This window comes from Mixophyes fleayi, chromosome 3 (assembly GCF_038048845.1).
Source record: "Mixophyes fleayi isolate aMixFle1 chromosome 3, aMixFle1.hap1, whole genome shotgun sequence".
NCBI lineage: Eukaryota > Metazoa > Chordata > Amphibia > Anura > Limnodynastidae > Mixophyes > Mixophyes fleayi.
Window position 1 is genome coordinate 292,531,748 of NC_134404.1, and position 14,829 is coordinate 292,546,576.

Below are 14,829 nucleotides of genomic sequence, written 5' to 3' on the forward strand. Positions count from 1 at the left end.
TCCCCTGAGGAGGCCTGGCCTAGCCCCAAATGCATGACAAGACACCTTAAGTAGCTTGATTTGACTAGAATGCATGAGTATCATGCACGGGTTAACTTGTTGTAAAATATTCAGTCAGGAATTGTTCCATTTGTGATTACTACTCCTCAGTGAATCGAAAAATTGGTAGTATTGGCACAATTCATTATTACCCCACAGCACGGCTTCCTGCATTAGACACCGGGTGATTGGATGAAGTCACACTAGTTCCTCTAAAGTGTGTTTCCTGTGTGTCTTTTCATGGGAAAATTTCATGATGGAAAAATAAATGAATTTTTCATACCATGAGTTTTCTCTTTTTTTTGTTCTAGTCCCATGGTAGTTTTTTAAGTTGTGATTGTATCTGAAGCATGTATAACAGTGGACCTTTGATCACTGACCATCTGTCCTTTTTGGTGCAATAACCTGCATGGTGCTGTAATAATAAAAAAATGTAAAAAAACTAACGTGAAGGATAAAAAACCTGATTCAACCTTAAAGTATATTCCTATATCATTAGACACCCAACTTAAGCAAGAGGTACACTTCATGGTGTCTGGTGTAATTCTGTGCTTGCCTTCTGTCCATATATAGACATACACGTACAGTCTTGTAGACTTCTGTTGCAACATCTACAGCAAAAGTCATGCATGGGATGGTGGAGATCCAGGTTTGAGCATACAGACTAGTCTCACCTAGTTGGTAAACAATACATTAAGGGGTGACTCGCCAAAATCGGATAAGAGTCTTTACTGCGCATATGCAGTAAGAGAAGGAAGGGGGAATGTTCAGGCTGCTGAGGAAAGATCAATTCATAGGTGTTAGCTATCAGGGTCACTCTCTGAAAAGTTACGCTTTTTGGAGCTTTGTATATACATTCAGACACCAGTCCCCAGTGGCAAAAATAGGGACTACGGTATTCTGTGGTAATTTGCCTACTGCAGGAAATATCTCCGCTATCTCAAGCGTTAGGCTAGTGTTAAATAACCCCCAGAGGCGAACGCAGGATTTAGAAGGGGGGGTTTCCGCCCCCCCAGGAAAAAAAAAATAGAGCGAGAGAGAGCTGCTGCGCATGCGCTGCAGCTCCATTTCAGCGAGTCTGAATTCTACAGCAGCCGCGGCTCTGTCAAGAAGCATCCGCGGCAGTGCTGTATTATACTACAATACAGCACTGCCGCGGACGCTTCTTTGACAGCTCCGCGGCTGCTGTGGAGTACCGTTGGTTCCCGGAGGGGAGGGGTTTCTGCGTGCGCCACTGACCCCAATACTAATATTTGCCTAAACCATGTGGAAACAGCTATTTCAGCATTGTCTTAGGCTTAAGAAATAGGCCTCTAAGTCCATTAACTTTGACATACAGTTTGTAATTATGTGCATTATATGTGAAATGTATGTAAATTGTATATCATTTAGAAGTTACATATTAAAATATAAACATGCATGCATAATATATGTATGATCTGTCTCGTATATCCATGAGTAAGTGTTTGAGTGCTAACTGAATTTTTTTTCATGTCTGTAATGTTGATTCATCTAATGGTTCGGTGTATCTTATAGTTAGACAAAATAGTGTCAAAACCAAACATGTCCCACATTACCACATCAGTCTATTTGTGAATGTTAGTATGTCTTTCTATATCTTTGTTTTGTCAAATTAGTTAGCGTGTTTGTTTATTGTCACAAATGTCTTTTCTTCTTTTATAGCTGTAAAAGTTGACATGGCTTTCAGCAATTCACTAGCTAAATGGGACAAAGTGGATGGCTTTAATAGTTTCACTTGTATGAATAGTGATGTAAATACATCAGAGCTAATGCACACAGCTAAGTTTGACAGAAACCTGAATCTGTAATGTTTCATTACAACTACTGACTCACCTTCCCTTCTAGAACACGCTGTCCTTGAACTAAATTTAACTAGCGTCAAAGCTACCAGCTACTTAATAACCAACAATTCTTCTGCAGCATTAATTCCATCTTTGATCAGCTGGATGTCAGCAGTCATTCTGTTTACTTTTAGAAAATTCTTCCAAGTGTTTATATAAGGAGCCATAGAAGACGCACACATTTTAAAGTGTCACATTATTGAGAAGGTATCCATTTAAACAGTGTTATTTTTACTTTGATCCCATAGTTAAATTTCTAGCATTGAAATAACTGCAGTAAATAACTTATTATATATTGGAGAATACATCTATGGAGGTATTAAATTAGCTGCCATGGCGAAATCTGCAATGTTACATCGCAGCGGTGAGCCTTCCTGACCGTTCCAATGGCATTGCACAGCTAACTGAACACTCTCCTATGTATTTTAGAACTGCTTCCATGCCTGCAACGCATAGTTTTACACATTGTTTCTCTCTTCTACAATATCTACACATCCTCTTCATCATTTAGCTCTGTCTTCCTTAGCAGAACAGTTTGTGGTCTACAAGCAAACTTAGAAATGTATACAGTACAAAATGCTTTGTATTATTATTGTAAAAATGTATGCATTAATAATGCACATATATATATATCTAATATATAAATGTCTAGTGGCGTGTGTTAGTCTGTCTGTCTGTGTGTGTGTGTGTGTGTGTGTGTGTGTGTAAAAATAAAACCAAGCTGCAGCGCCATCTGCTGGGCGGAGTTATACACTGACCTACTAAATTCTTAGTGTGTGTGGAGAAAAAAATTCAGAAAGGGCTGAAATTTGGTATACTAAGATGTTTTTAATTTGTTAATTTAATTTGTTAATTGTTAAAAGTGTTTATAAAGATTTAAAAAATATATATATATATTTCTTGAAGGAGAAGTGACAGTTGGGAGTGGTTGGTGGTTGCCGGGGGTGACAGTGGGGAGTGGTTGGTGGTTGAGGCCTGGGCTATGGCCCAAATGCATGACAAGAACCTTTTTAATACCTTAAGTAGCTTGATTTGACTAGAATGCATGAGTATCATGCACGGGTTAACTTGTGTGTGTGTGTGTATATATATATATATATATATATATATATATATATATATATATATATATATATATAATATTTTATCCAGTATATATTTCACTTGATTTTCTATAAACACATAGTACAACCTACAGAAAGAACCAATTTTCTTTTAAAATGAAATATCGGTCATATAAACTTAATTGAGCCGAGTTCTCTCTGAACATGACATTTATCATCATCATCATCATTTATTTATATAGCGCCACTGATTCCGCAGCGCTGTACAGAGAACTCATTCACATCAGTCCCTGCCCCATTGGAGCTTACAGTCTAAATTCCCTAACACACACACAGACTAGGGTCAATTTGATAGCAGCCAATTAACCTACCAGTATGTTTTTGAAGTGTGGGAGGAAACTGGAGCACCCGGAGGAAACCCACGCAAACACGGGGAAAACATACAAACTCCACACAGATAAGGCCATGGTCGGGAATTGAACTCATGACCCCAGTGCTTTGAGGCAGAAGTGCTAACCACTTAGCCACTGTGCTGCCCATTTAGTAACATTGTTGAATTATAAAGCTAAACTTTTTTTTTGAACAAAGCATCTTTCGAGTATGGGGACACACTTCCCTTTTAAAATAGGCAATATTTTAATATAGTGATCATGGGCAGAACAGTGCATCACTGGACTCTATTGCAAAATTGGGGTAAGGGCATTGTCCTCCTTCCCCCACACATCCAGACCCCTTAAGCAGTAACACCACCTGCAGTTGCAATAAAACTATCACTGGTGATCCCTTTAAAGTACATATTCCTGTTGTGCAACTTTGGTAATTTGATATAAGTAACATCTCGCATACTGATATCGTTTTTTAAACATATTTTATTACAGTTGTGACAGCACATAGTAAATAAGTACAAAAGAAGGCATCCTAGTCTCCATGTACAGTAAAACCCTAAAAAACAGGCCGAGCATGTCTATTAACTTATGTGGACCAAAAGCCTGGCGGCTCTCATCTGCGTCCTTGCTGTCATGACAACAGCCAGGACATCACTTCCGGTATCACTGTCCCGGCCGTCACCAAGGCAACGGGCAAGACACCTTTGCAATCAGCGCCGCGTCCCGGCATCCGTGGCAGCCGGGCGTGTGCGCAAGTCAGTATAATTAATTTAGCATATTTTGAAGGGTCAATTATTACCATCTAAGCCCCTAACCTCTGATTGGCCACTACATGTATTTAAGGTAGGAACGGCTTAGCCTCTCTGCTGGTTATAGCGTATTTGTGCTGCACAATTGCTGACCAGCTCTGTCATGTTCTATTCTGTGGTTACTCTGCATTTGATCTGATTCCTGTTGTGACCTTTGGCTTTGACTTTGACCCTGCTTGAATGCTGATTGCGCTTGACCTCTGTCTGTTTTCTGTATTACCCCTGTTTGCTACCTGCCCTGACCTCTGGCCTGTTTAGCTGCTGCTAAAGGTGAGGATCTCTATTAGCCAGGTTATAATGGCTTATCTAATAGCCGTAGCCCTATCATTAACATCGTTACTGATAAGAGAAAGTCTAGTACTGTACCGACATTCTTGTTTATGCATGAATAGATGAGGGGAGCAGGAATGGGAGGGGATTTGAGAAGAAGGAGGCTCGAGTCAGTAGCCAAGTTGTCTCCAGAAGATGCTTACACTGTATATTTAAAGGGTACATAGTTGCAGACGGTCACGTATGGTAGAAATTACAAGCCTAGCTGTGAGTGCTGCAATATCTCTATTACAACAGTTATCATGATGTTGTGGGAGTTGCCCAGAAATTGGATTTCATAGATATCCCATCTATAAAAGGTCCTTAATTTAGAGTATGTGGGAAGGCAACAAGTGGGTGTTAAAGTACCTTAAGCAAAAAGAGGATCAATCCATCATTGTGTACACCAAGATTCTCATATTTTTTATATGATATTGCAGAGTTGGTGAAGTTGGTAATCATACCCTATCCTATCGGTGTCAGGGGCGGATCCAGAACTTAATTGTACCAGGGGCGATTTAGGAGGGGGGGGGGGCGATTTAGCCCCGCACCCTTTTTGACACCTAAGGCTGCCGACGACTGCACACTATGTGCAGGTCCGTTCGGCAGAGAGAGTCCTGCCCGGCTGCTCTGATTGTGTCAATCAGAGCAGTTGGGCAGGACTCTCTCCCTAACTCTCTCTGCCGAACGGACCTGCACATAGTGTGCAGCCACCGGCAGCAAACCCCTGCTAGGGGGGGCGATCGCCTCGATCGTCCCCCCCTGGATCCGCCACTGATCGGTGTGTCAAACAGGGGATGGGCTGGGGGTCATCTACACCCCATTTTTTCCTTTAAAATGTGCCTAAAAGGCTGTTGAGCCGAGTCTCACCACATTCCCCTGGCTAAAATGTGGTTTCAAATCCAAGTGATAACTAAAGAGAGAGAAAGAGACAAAGTGGGCGCTGGAGAGTTCCATGTTGATCCTTTTTGGCAGTTAGCTGTGTTTAGGATAAGGGTGATCATTTTATTGATCTGCCTGTCTCCACCAGGTATGGGAAAAGGGAAGAAGGATAAGTTTCTGATGGTTAGGTACTGCCAAATATGTGATATCTCCAATAAAAGATCTATTGACTCAAATTATTGGGGGGTATTGCCACCAAACATGAAATAATGTGCACTTTTGAGAGCACCCCCTCTAGCACAGTCTGATGTTGTCGGAAACATGCATTTTAATCTGGCTGGGACATGATACCACTTCAGATACCTCTTGTATACATTCTCCTTATTCTGACACATATTGAGCTTTTGACAACATTAGATCTTATGGACGCCTGCTCTGTTACCTCTACCAAATTCTGCTTACCACAAAAGTTCATGGTATTTATTAAGCACTTGTTTTGTATTAATAAAAATACTGTATACAACCTTTAGATGTAGAATAGAGGAAACAGTACCATAATTTAATATTTTTCATCCTTAACATTGCTTGAACATTGAGAGGTTTAATAGAAATTTATTCGCTTCTAATTAGGCAAAAAAATGGTTAAAATCCTTAAGATGTTTAATATTTATCATCCGTTATTTTAATATGACAAGTGCAATCCTAAAAACATACTCCTAAATGCAGGCGCAGAACTTCAACAAGAAGTTAATCCTAGTAGTGTAAAATGGCTACAGACAGCAGCAAGAGCTTCTGATTCTGTGAAAAGTTTGAGAAACTGGCTCCACTTAGGGTCTCCCAAACAACATTAAGCAATTTAAAATGAATAATTAGAAAACCATATTAAAACATTATGCAAACGTAAGAAATGTGCATTTACCGAAAGGTTACTAAAATGGTCAAAGCTACTATCTGATTGGATGATATGTATTACAGTGCATTGCATTTCCAGATAGCTGTTGGAGTTCTTTCTGTTCCCCACTCTGAAATGGCTGTGGGGAATTGGGTGAAGAGTGGGAGACCAATCACAAGCTGCACTCTCTATCTTGTAACAGTGATTGTGGTTTTTTTTTATTGGTCTTCCTGCTCATACCCCATCTGCAGTGTCACGCCCTAATTTTTGACTGGGGCTGTGTGACATGCCAGGGAGCCTAGTAGGAGCAGTCATGGGGCTCTCAGAGATTGCCTCTCTGGGTAGGGTGGATTTTTTACCCTAGCTGGGAGTGTTGCTTTAAATTAGCTTTATTATATCATGCATCTATATCTAGCAAAATCCTGAATAAAGTTTACATATATTCCTGTAACAGGGAGAAGTAGTGAAAGAAATATTTTTTGAGACATAGCATCACTATATGTCATAATAGCAATCTGTTATCTCATAAGCTGTACTTGTTTGCGGACGATGTTTTGTTATTTGTTACTGATCTCAAGACTTCGTTGATCATCTTGGACTCTTTGTTGGACTAGTATAGTCAAGCTTCCTTTTATAAACTTAATGCCACAAAATTTGATGCCCTACCCAGTCATATACCGGCCCCCGCCCTGTGTATTTTGCAAAATGAATTTCAGTATATTTGGAAGGAACGCTCTATTTCGTATCTTGGGCTTTAAATCCCGTCAGTTGTAACCGATGTGTTTTGAAGTTAATATTCTTCCTCTGATGACCCAACTGTCTACTTTGACCAAAGTGTGATTGAACTATGAAGTCTCCTGATTGGGCCGCCTAGCAGTGTTTAAGATGATGTTAATGCCAAAAACTCATGTATATTTATCGCAATATCCCATACCTGATTCCTAGGAAGCATATGACTAAACTACATTCCATAATGTCATCATGTGTCTGGAAACTAAAACTCCCCAGAATGGCCTACAGTAGAATGACTATGGTCAGGAGGCTGAGAGGAGTATTTTTCCCGAATCTGGTTAAATACCAGCCTGTATATTAGCGCAATTCCAAGATTGGGCTCTTCCAATCCGTCACAAACCTTCGGTGGATCTGGAAATAGCCTTATATCTGGACTATCCTTTATCAGATTTCATTGGACTCCCAATTTCTTATGACCAATTTGTCTGCCTTTCTGACGTCTATCTGTGATTCACTGAAGGTATGAGATGGCTCTAGATAAAGATGTTGTCCTTCCGACACGGAACCTCTCCATCCGTGCTCATTCCAAACTGATTTCTTATTGGAACCCTACTCCTTGGTGTACCAGAGGGATCAAGTCCTTATCTGATCTCTTTTCAGCAGACTCTCTTTTGCCCTTCCTTACCCTCCAAGATCAATTCCACTTACCCTCCACCAAACATTCTAAATACCTCCAACTGCGACATTGGATAGCTTCACTTGTTAGAGCCCAGAACTGATATTTTCCAGACTCATGAAGGGCAGTGGGAAAAGTGCACTTTTTGGTATCCGCTTCATGTCAAATAACCTGTTATATCTACTTTGAAACTTCTTTGGAAAACAGATTTCAGCAGACCCTTTACACTTGTACAGTAGGACCATGTTTACGCCACCTCTCACAAAATGTCTAAATGTCCGAATCACTCAGAGATCCAGGTTAAACTTCTGAACAGAATACACAAAATGTGTCCCAATCAATCTAAATTTTGTATGCATAACTGATCTTATCCATGTTTCTTGGAATTGCCCACTTGCACGATCACTATGGCATGAAGTTTTCCAATTAGCCAAAAAACTTTGATTCTGACCTCCTGCCATTCAGCCCTAATGAACCATATCAATCTTAAGTAGCCATGTACTGGTACCCAGGGGAGGGCTGGCAAATTTCAGCCCGGGGAGCAAGACTCCAATCAGCAGTCTATTTTAATGAAAAAAATGCAGGTTTCCCAGTGACCCAGCCCAAGATAGCCCATTATGGGACCGGCCGGGGGGGGGGGGGGCAGATGAAAATAGTGTTTGCCACAGTTATCAACAGATAACAACAGATAGTTATCAATAGATAACTATTTTTACAAGCATTAAACTTGTGGGAACACAGAGCAACATAATGAATCACAGACTGACATAACTTAAGTAGCCACAACGGACAAGACAGAAGAGGAAGACAGCAGAGAAGAAATCAGAAAAAAGAAGGCTATAGAAAGGTAAGTGAAGGGGAGCAAAAGCAAAAGCAGAGTGACAGAGGGCACAGTGTGAAATGGGAAATAGATGAAGGGGAGCAAAAGCAGCGTGAAGGGTGCAGTGTGATGAAAGGGGGTGACAAAATTGCATGTTGGACTTTTTCTTTTTCTTGCGGCCCACACAATCTTAGACTTTGATTATTTGGCCCAAATGGGGTTTTGAGTTTGACATGCCTGATATAGACCCTTAAAGTAAATATTTGTTTTATTACATTAGCCACAGTTTAAATATCAGCTTTGCTCTGATTTTCTTATCATGTTCATGTATTTAGATAATTCCATTTATACCATTGGTGCATATTGTATGTTTCAGTGTAATTTCATCATATCTTCATTCCCTGCTGAGGGTTGGAGAGCAGAGCCCTCTGCATGTCTCCTCCACGCTTGCCACTTCATCTCCCATAGGGGAGAAAAGAAAGTTGGCAAGTATTGTTTGTGACAGTGTTACCCAATCAACATGTTAGAGATATATCAGACAATGTAGTTCCCTCACAGGGAGAGAAAAAGGCACTGGAATTACTGGGAAACAACCTTACAGTGTAAAGGTTACACATCCTATAGTGAGCATCAGCCAATCGTCATCACTTTAAGAAATGTAGCCTTCACTCTGTAACCAATAACAGATAAAGCTGCATCCTGCAATTAGCAGTGAGTAGATTTGATGCATGAACCATGATGGCAAAAATTCCCATCCTTCCAGAGGTGATTAGTAATCTAGGTATGATGTTCTGCTAGTTTGGCATGGTATGCTATCATGGTATGGGCTTGTTATGCTTTCCATGGAACTGTGTATATTGATCATTGGGCCTGTATATGATATGCATGGGGCCGTACATTAGACTGTACCTGGGTCTAAAGATTCACAATATTTTTTTTTTCCCACAACAATTATACTAAATAGGTCATCTATGATGGGGAAAACAGTTGCTCCACATGACAAATACAACTTTGGAGCTACTACAAGTTCTTACCCTAATCTGTATATTTTGCTACATTAAAAACAGTTTAAATATCGGCTTTGCTCTGAGTTTCTTATCTTAATGTCTTTGAATAATCCATCTATACCATTGGTGCATTTTGTATGTTTCAGTGTTATTTCTTCTCCAGATTCCCTGCTGAGGGCTGGAGAGCAGAGCTCTCTGCATGTATGAATCCTAATGTGTAGCTTTGATGGCTAGTGTCATGCTGGATACAGCGTTTGGCTGTCAGAGCACTCCTCATCCTTTAATCAAATGATATCAACAGATGACAAATCAGCAACTTATTGGGTCAGACGCTGCATTAAAACCCCATTCTTTTGCCTGTCTGTGATTGTGAAGGAACACCAGCTGTAGCCTACAGGTTACACGATTATGCAAAAAGTCCCCTGTGTTTGATGAAGCATTGTGAATCCATTGTGTCACAGGAAATAGAGATGAATATGAAGCTGTGGCAGCTGTGTGGAATATATTTATGGATCCTGCTGCTTAAGGTCAGTGTTCACAAGAAGAATATATGTTATAAATGAGCGAAACAAAATGCTCTGCATGCACCAGAATGTAAAAATGTAAAGTTACATACAAAGTGTATAAAGCTAACCTGCTCTGTGATAAGTGCATTGCAATAAAAAGCTGGTCTTAATACATGTATACAAATGTACTCATCACTGTATAAGACAGGGAAAAATGAAATATGCTTTTTCGAGGGCCGCATGTGAGACCCTCCAACCTTCCTAGGGGACGTACAGAAAGTAGAGCACACTGCATTCCCTCCTGCATTGTGCAGAGGAGGTCATGTGACACGGAAGATGGCGGACGTAAGCAGAGAATAAGACCGGGAGCAGCCAGATAATTTAACACTTACTGTAAACCGAGGAGGTTCTTGAGCATGAGTATGAGGCCATATTTTACATTCATTTTTTTTAAAAAAAATATATATATTTTTTTAACTCATGCAATTACTTACAGTGTGTTAGTAGTGTTTACTACCTATCATGAGAAACACTGTGTGCGTCTCTTGCTGTGAATCAGGCAGCTAAAGAAATGTTTGCATGCTGCCCAGATAAGTGAGGCAGTCAGAAGAAAGACTGGTGCCACGGTAACAGTAAGAAAAGTAATTCTGTTATCTTACTCCGGTGGATGGATTCTGATGGCTGGAAGCAGGCTGACCAGAGAGGAGTGCCTGATGAAGCTGACTGGGAAGTGATCCAAGAAGCTGCTGAGACGGTGGCTCCAGGACAGTCATTTTCCAATATAGCAGAATATCAGTCGGGAGACTTCCAAGGGGTTTAAGCTGTAGTGAGTCCAATTGTCCAGAGCCAGGTCGGTACATTGGCTTAGGAAAGTTAGTAAGCAAAGTTCCAGATGGTTAAACTGTAGCAAGTCTAATTATTCAGAACCAGGTCAGTAAACGCTGTAGCAATGTCAGTAAGCAAGGTTCCAAAGGGTTAAACAATAGCGCGTCCAGTTATTCAGAGCCAGGTCAGTACATGGTGTAGCAATGTCAGTAAGCAAGGTTCCAAGGGGTCCAAAAGCAAGGTCAAAACACAGCAGTATTAGACACAGAGGTACCTGTTATAGTACCTGTAGGTGCTTCTTGATGACTTCAGCCGGAAACTTTCAGAATGAAAATGAATGAAAAGTTCTGCACATGCTCAGAACCATGGACAATTTGCAACGCTATACAACAGCATAAAAATGATTAAAAGTCAGTAGCCACCTCATTTAAGAGCTCACTGGGCCCTCCTCATGGAGATAAATGGGGACCTCTATCATCAAGCTGTGTACAAGTCTTTCAGTCAGTAATTATTGTGAAATTCCCCAAATATTTGTCCAGTTTGTTAGAATGTAGCACTTCTTTGTAGTAAACTAACTTACATAGTCCACTTCCTAACTTAAAATACACTAGTAATACGTATATTACATGGCCCTTGTCTGTATATTGAGTGCTATAATCATGTTATCATCATCACCATTTATTTATATAGCGCCACTAATTCCGCAGCGCTGTACAGAGAACTCATTCACATGACTCTGATATTCATGTCATGTTAGGTAGATGTAGTGGTCTATGTCTTTATAAAGGTTATGTTTGTTAGCGTCCTTTGTCTTTAGAGTTTTCTGCACAGAACCATACTTGCCTAATCTCCCGGAATGTCTGGGAGACATCCTAATTTTGGGGAGTCCTCCCTGAAGAGAAGGCACTTTCCTGGATCTCGGGCCGAAGCGTGGCTGAATCATGGCTCCACCTCCTAACCTGCCAAATAACAAAATTGTCTCACTACACAGTTTGAGACTGTGTTACTCAGCCACCAAGTGTAGTTTAATCAGAAAGTGGAAAGAAAGAAAAGACACAGAAATTATTGGGAAGCACTATAGATGCACATCCTATAGTGAGCACCAGCTAATTGTAGTCACTGTAGGGAATGCAGCCTTCACACTTTAACCAATGAGATCTTGTCGTTAGCAGTGAGTGGATTTGATGCATGTACCACGACAGTATCATGGGTTCCCACCTTGTGCGGACATGAAGCTGTGATAGTTTGGTATGGTGCTGGCTTTCTGTTATATAATGTGGTATGTGGCTGTTATGCTTACCATGCAAATGTATATAGTGATTATTGGGAGTGCATATGATATGCACATTGAACTGTATCTAAATTTAAAGTTTCACAGTATTTTTACTTTTATTCCATAGCAAGTACACTAAGGAGGTCATTTACGATGAGCCAAATAGTCACTTTGCAGCATAAATTGATCTTTGAAGCCACTGTACACCAAATTTTGCACAATTTTCCCTGGGATGCATAGGTTTTTGGAGCAAAATTGTCACATTTGCTGAGAAGCGAAGTCTGCACAAGCAGAAGGGAGAAGTGAAGGCCCTTAGAAGTGGAAGATAGGAGGGAGGCAGCTGCAGTAGGAGAATAGATCAGTAAGGCACTTGTACTGATCAAAGATGTTAGCCATGGTCTGGTACATGTTCTGGTAGCACAGTACAAATAGAGACCCGGAGCCGTAGTCAGAGGATGTAGCCGAGGGCTGGTACATGTTCCTGTATGCACAGTACAAAAGAAGGATTGGAGCCATACTCAACGGGGGTAACTGAAGTCTGGTACACAATCCTGTATGTGCGGTACAAAGGGAGATCCAGAAAGAAGTGCGGGTCAGACATACATGGTCAGTCAGAGTGGTATTAGGGGATATCCAGGGATGTGGTCAAAGACAAGCAGGGTCTGGTACACAGAACTGGGAGAATGCAGGAGTGAGGTCAGGCAGGCAAAAGTTCCAACACATGGAGACAAGGCACAAGGAGAGAGGATTGCAGAAGTCAGACGTTGGGGTAACATTCCAATAATGCACCATGTCCGCTTGCTCCAAACTTCCACTACATGCCACTCAGATCAAAACATGGCACTCCAAAATATCACCACATGCTCTTAGACCCCCACTTGTCACATGCCCACACGTGTATTCCAAAACTACCCCACATGCCGCTTAGATGTACATCTCCCACTCACAGACCTCTCCACACTTACCTGCAATGCTGGAACCTGCAGAGAAAGTGAGAGGATGTAGTCCAGAATGCACTGCACTAAATCCTCCCCATCCTCTGATTAACTGTGCTGCGTGACCTCCCTGCAGTGTGCAAAGGAGGTCAACAAGGAAGGCAATCACTCCCATGCACTCTTATTCTCTGCTTTTGAGAATAAGTGATACCAGGAGCAGCAGGCTGGGGGCTGCAGGTGAAGGTACGGTGGGCCACCTGTTGCCCACCACAGCTCTATTTGTTGTTTCAGACAGTTTCAGTGTCCTCTCTCTCTCTCTCTCTCTCCTGACATGTGCCAAATATATTTTTTTGCGGTGTTATTAAAAGAGCACCATCTGTTGATTAGCATGCAAGATTTTTTTTCCCATATTGCATGGGCTATTTGTGGGATATGTATCTAGAATTTTGAGTGCTCCTGTAAATGTAGTGGTTAAAAATTGGTGACTATAATTTTATGATTTACAATAACCTATCCCTTGTATTTCTCACATAAAGACTACTATGTAGTCTGTTATTTGATACTATTTTGTAATGGCTTGATAGAGAGACAAGTTATGTTCATTACCTTCATGCTGGTACGGAGTGCTGTTTCACGTTTAAAATATGTTTAAAAGTATTTCTCAACAACTTAAAATACCCTTATAATTTATACCTGGGGTCACACTGTTCAGACACAAATGCACAAGTAAACACTCTGTAAATAATATCTGTATAGACTGCTCCATTTATTCTCCTGCTTCTTTTTCTACTGCCCAAAAATTGACCAGTTTTCTAGCGTTACACAGCAGTCCTCTAATTAATGAAAACAAATCATCAGACCAGCAGCACTGCGGCCAAAATACACTATTGCCCAAAGTATCAGTATGCCTATAACGTGCATCTATTATATAATGAGACATGGCCGATCCATAGGTTGTAGAAAAAAGTAATACTACACGTTCAACTTGTAGTACATTAATCCTGATACTGTGATAGTAAGTGGGAAAGAGAGAAGTAAGGTTAGACTGCTTTAGTGTGATGAAACCAGCAGTGGGAGAGGTTGGGATGAGTTCGGAAACTAATTGCACATGACAAGCAGTTTAGTAGTGATGATGTTTTACTTTGTTTTCTATTTTAACATTGGAGAAATTAAATTATATTTATGGTTTAAATAATTGTTACATCTATTTACTGCCCCAACAGGGAGGCAGAAGATACAATTTCAAAGTTTCTACTTATAAATAAATGCTACTATAAAATAAAGTTGTCAGGCTTATATACTGCAGAAAATCATATCATTTCAGTAGTGTTTATGTAAATCTATTTAAAAAACTACCAAATTTACAATTTCAGCATTTTTAAAATCACTCAAAATCGCTATAAATCACTGGATGGAAAGCCAGGATTTCTTTGACCCAACTTTCTAATCTTTGAAGCAGCAGGTTTTAGAAATTTCCTTTGGTTTTAAAAAGTTGAAATTCACCAGTGAAATTTAGAAATCTCTGAGAGACTCCCATTCAATTAAATATGCCCAAACACTGCACATTCATATTCCATGGAAATGAATGGGTCATCCAAATGTACGGATAAGCTCCATGTAAAATATGAAATTTGGAAAGTCTTCTGGAGTTGTCAGGTGAATCCCAAATGATCCTGCTTTTCCCCATGTCCCCAGAGCACCCCAACAGCATTAATTGGTTTATTAGCTCATCAGTAGAAACGCAATAGTTTGCTTACTACCAGGGCCGTCTCTTCCATTGGGCACGATGGGCAGGTGCCCGGGGGCCCTGCA

General features: G+C 40.6%; 1 protein-coding gene across 3 annotated transcripts in view; it reads left to right on the forward strand.

Moving 5' to 3' along the window:
• Window positions 1-14,829, forward strand: part of DTD1 (D-aminoacyl-tRNA deacylase 1) — a 125,562-nt gene that overhangs the window by 88,923 nt on the left and 21,810 nt on the right. The gene's annotated exons all lie outside the window — the stretch shown is intronic.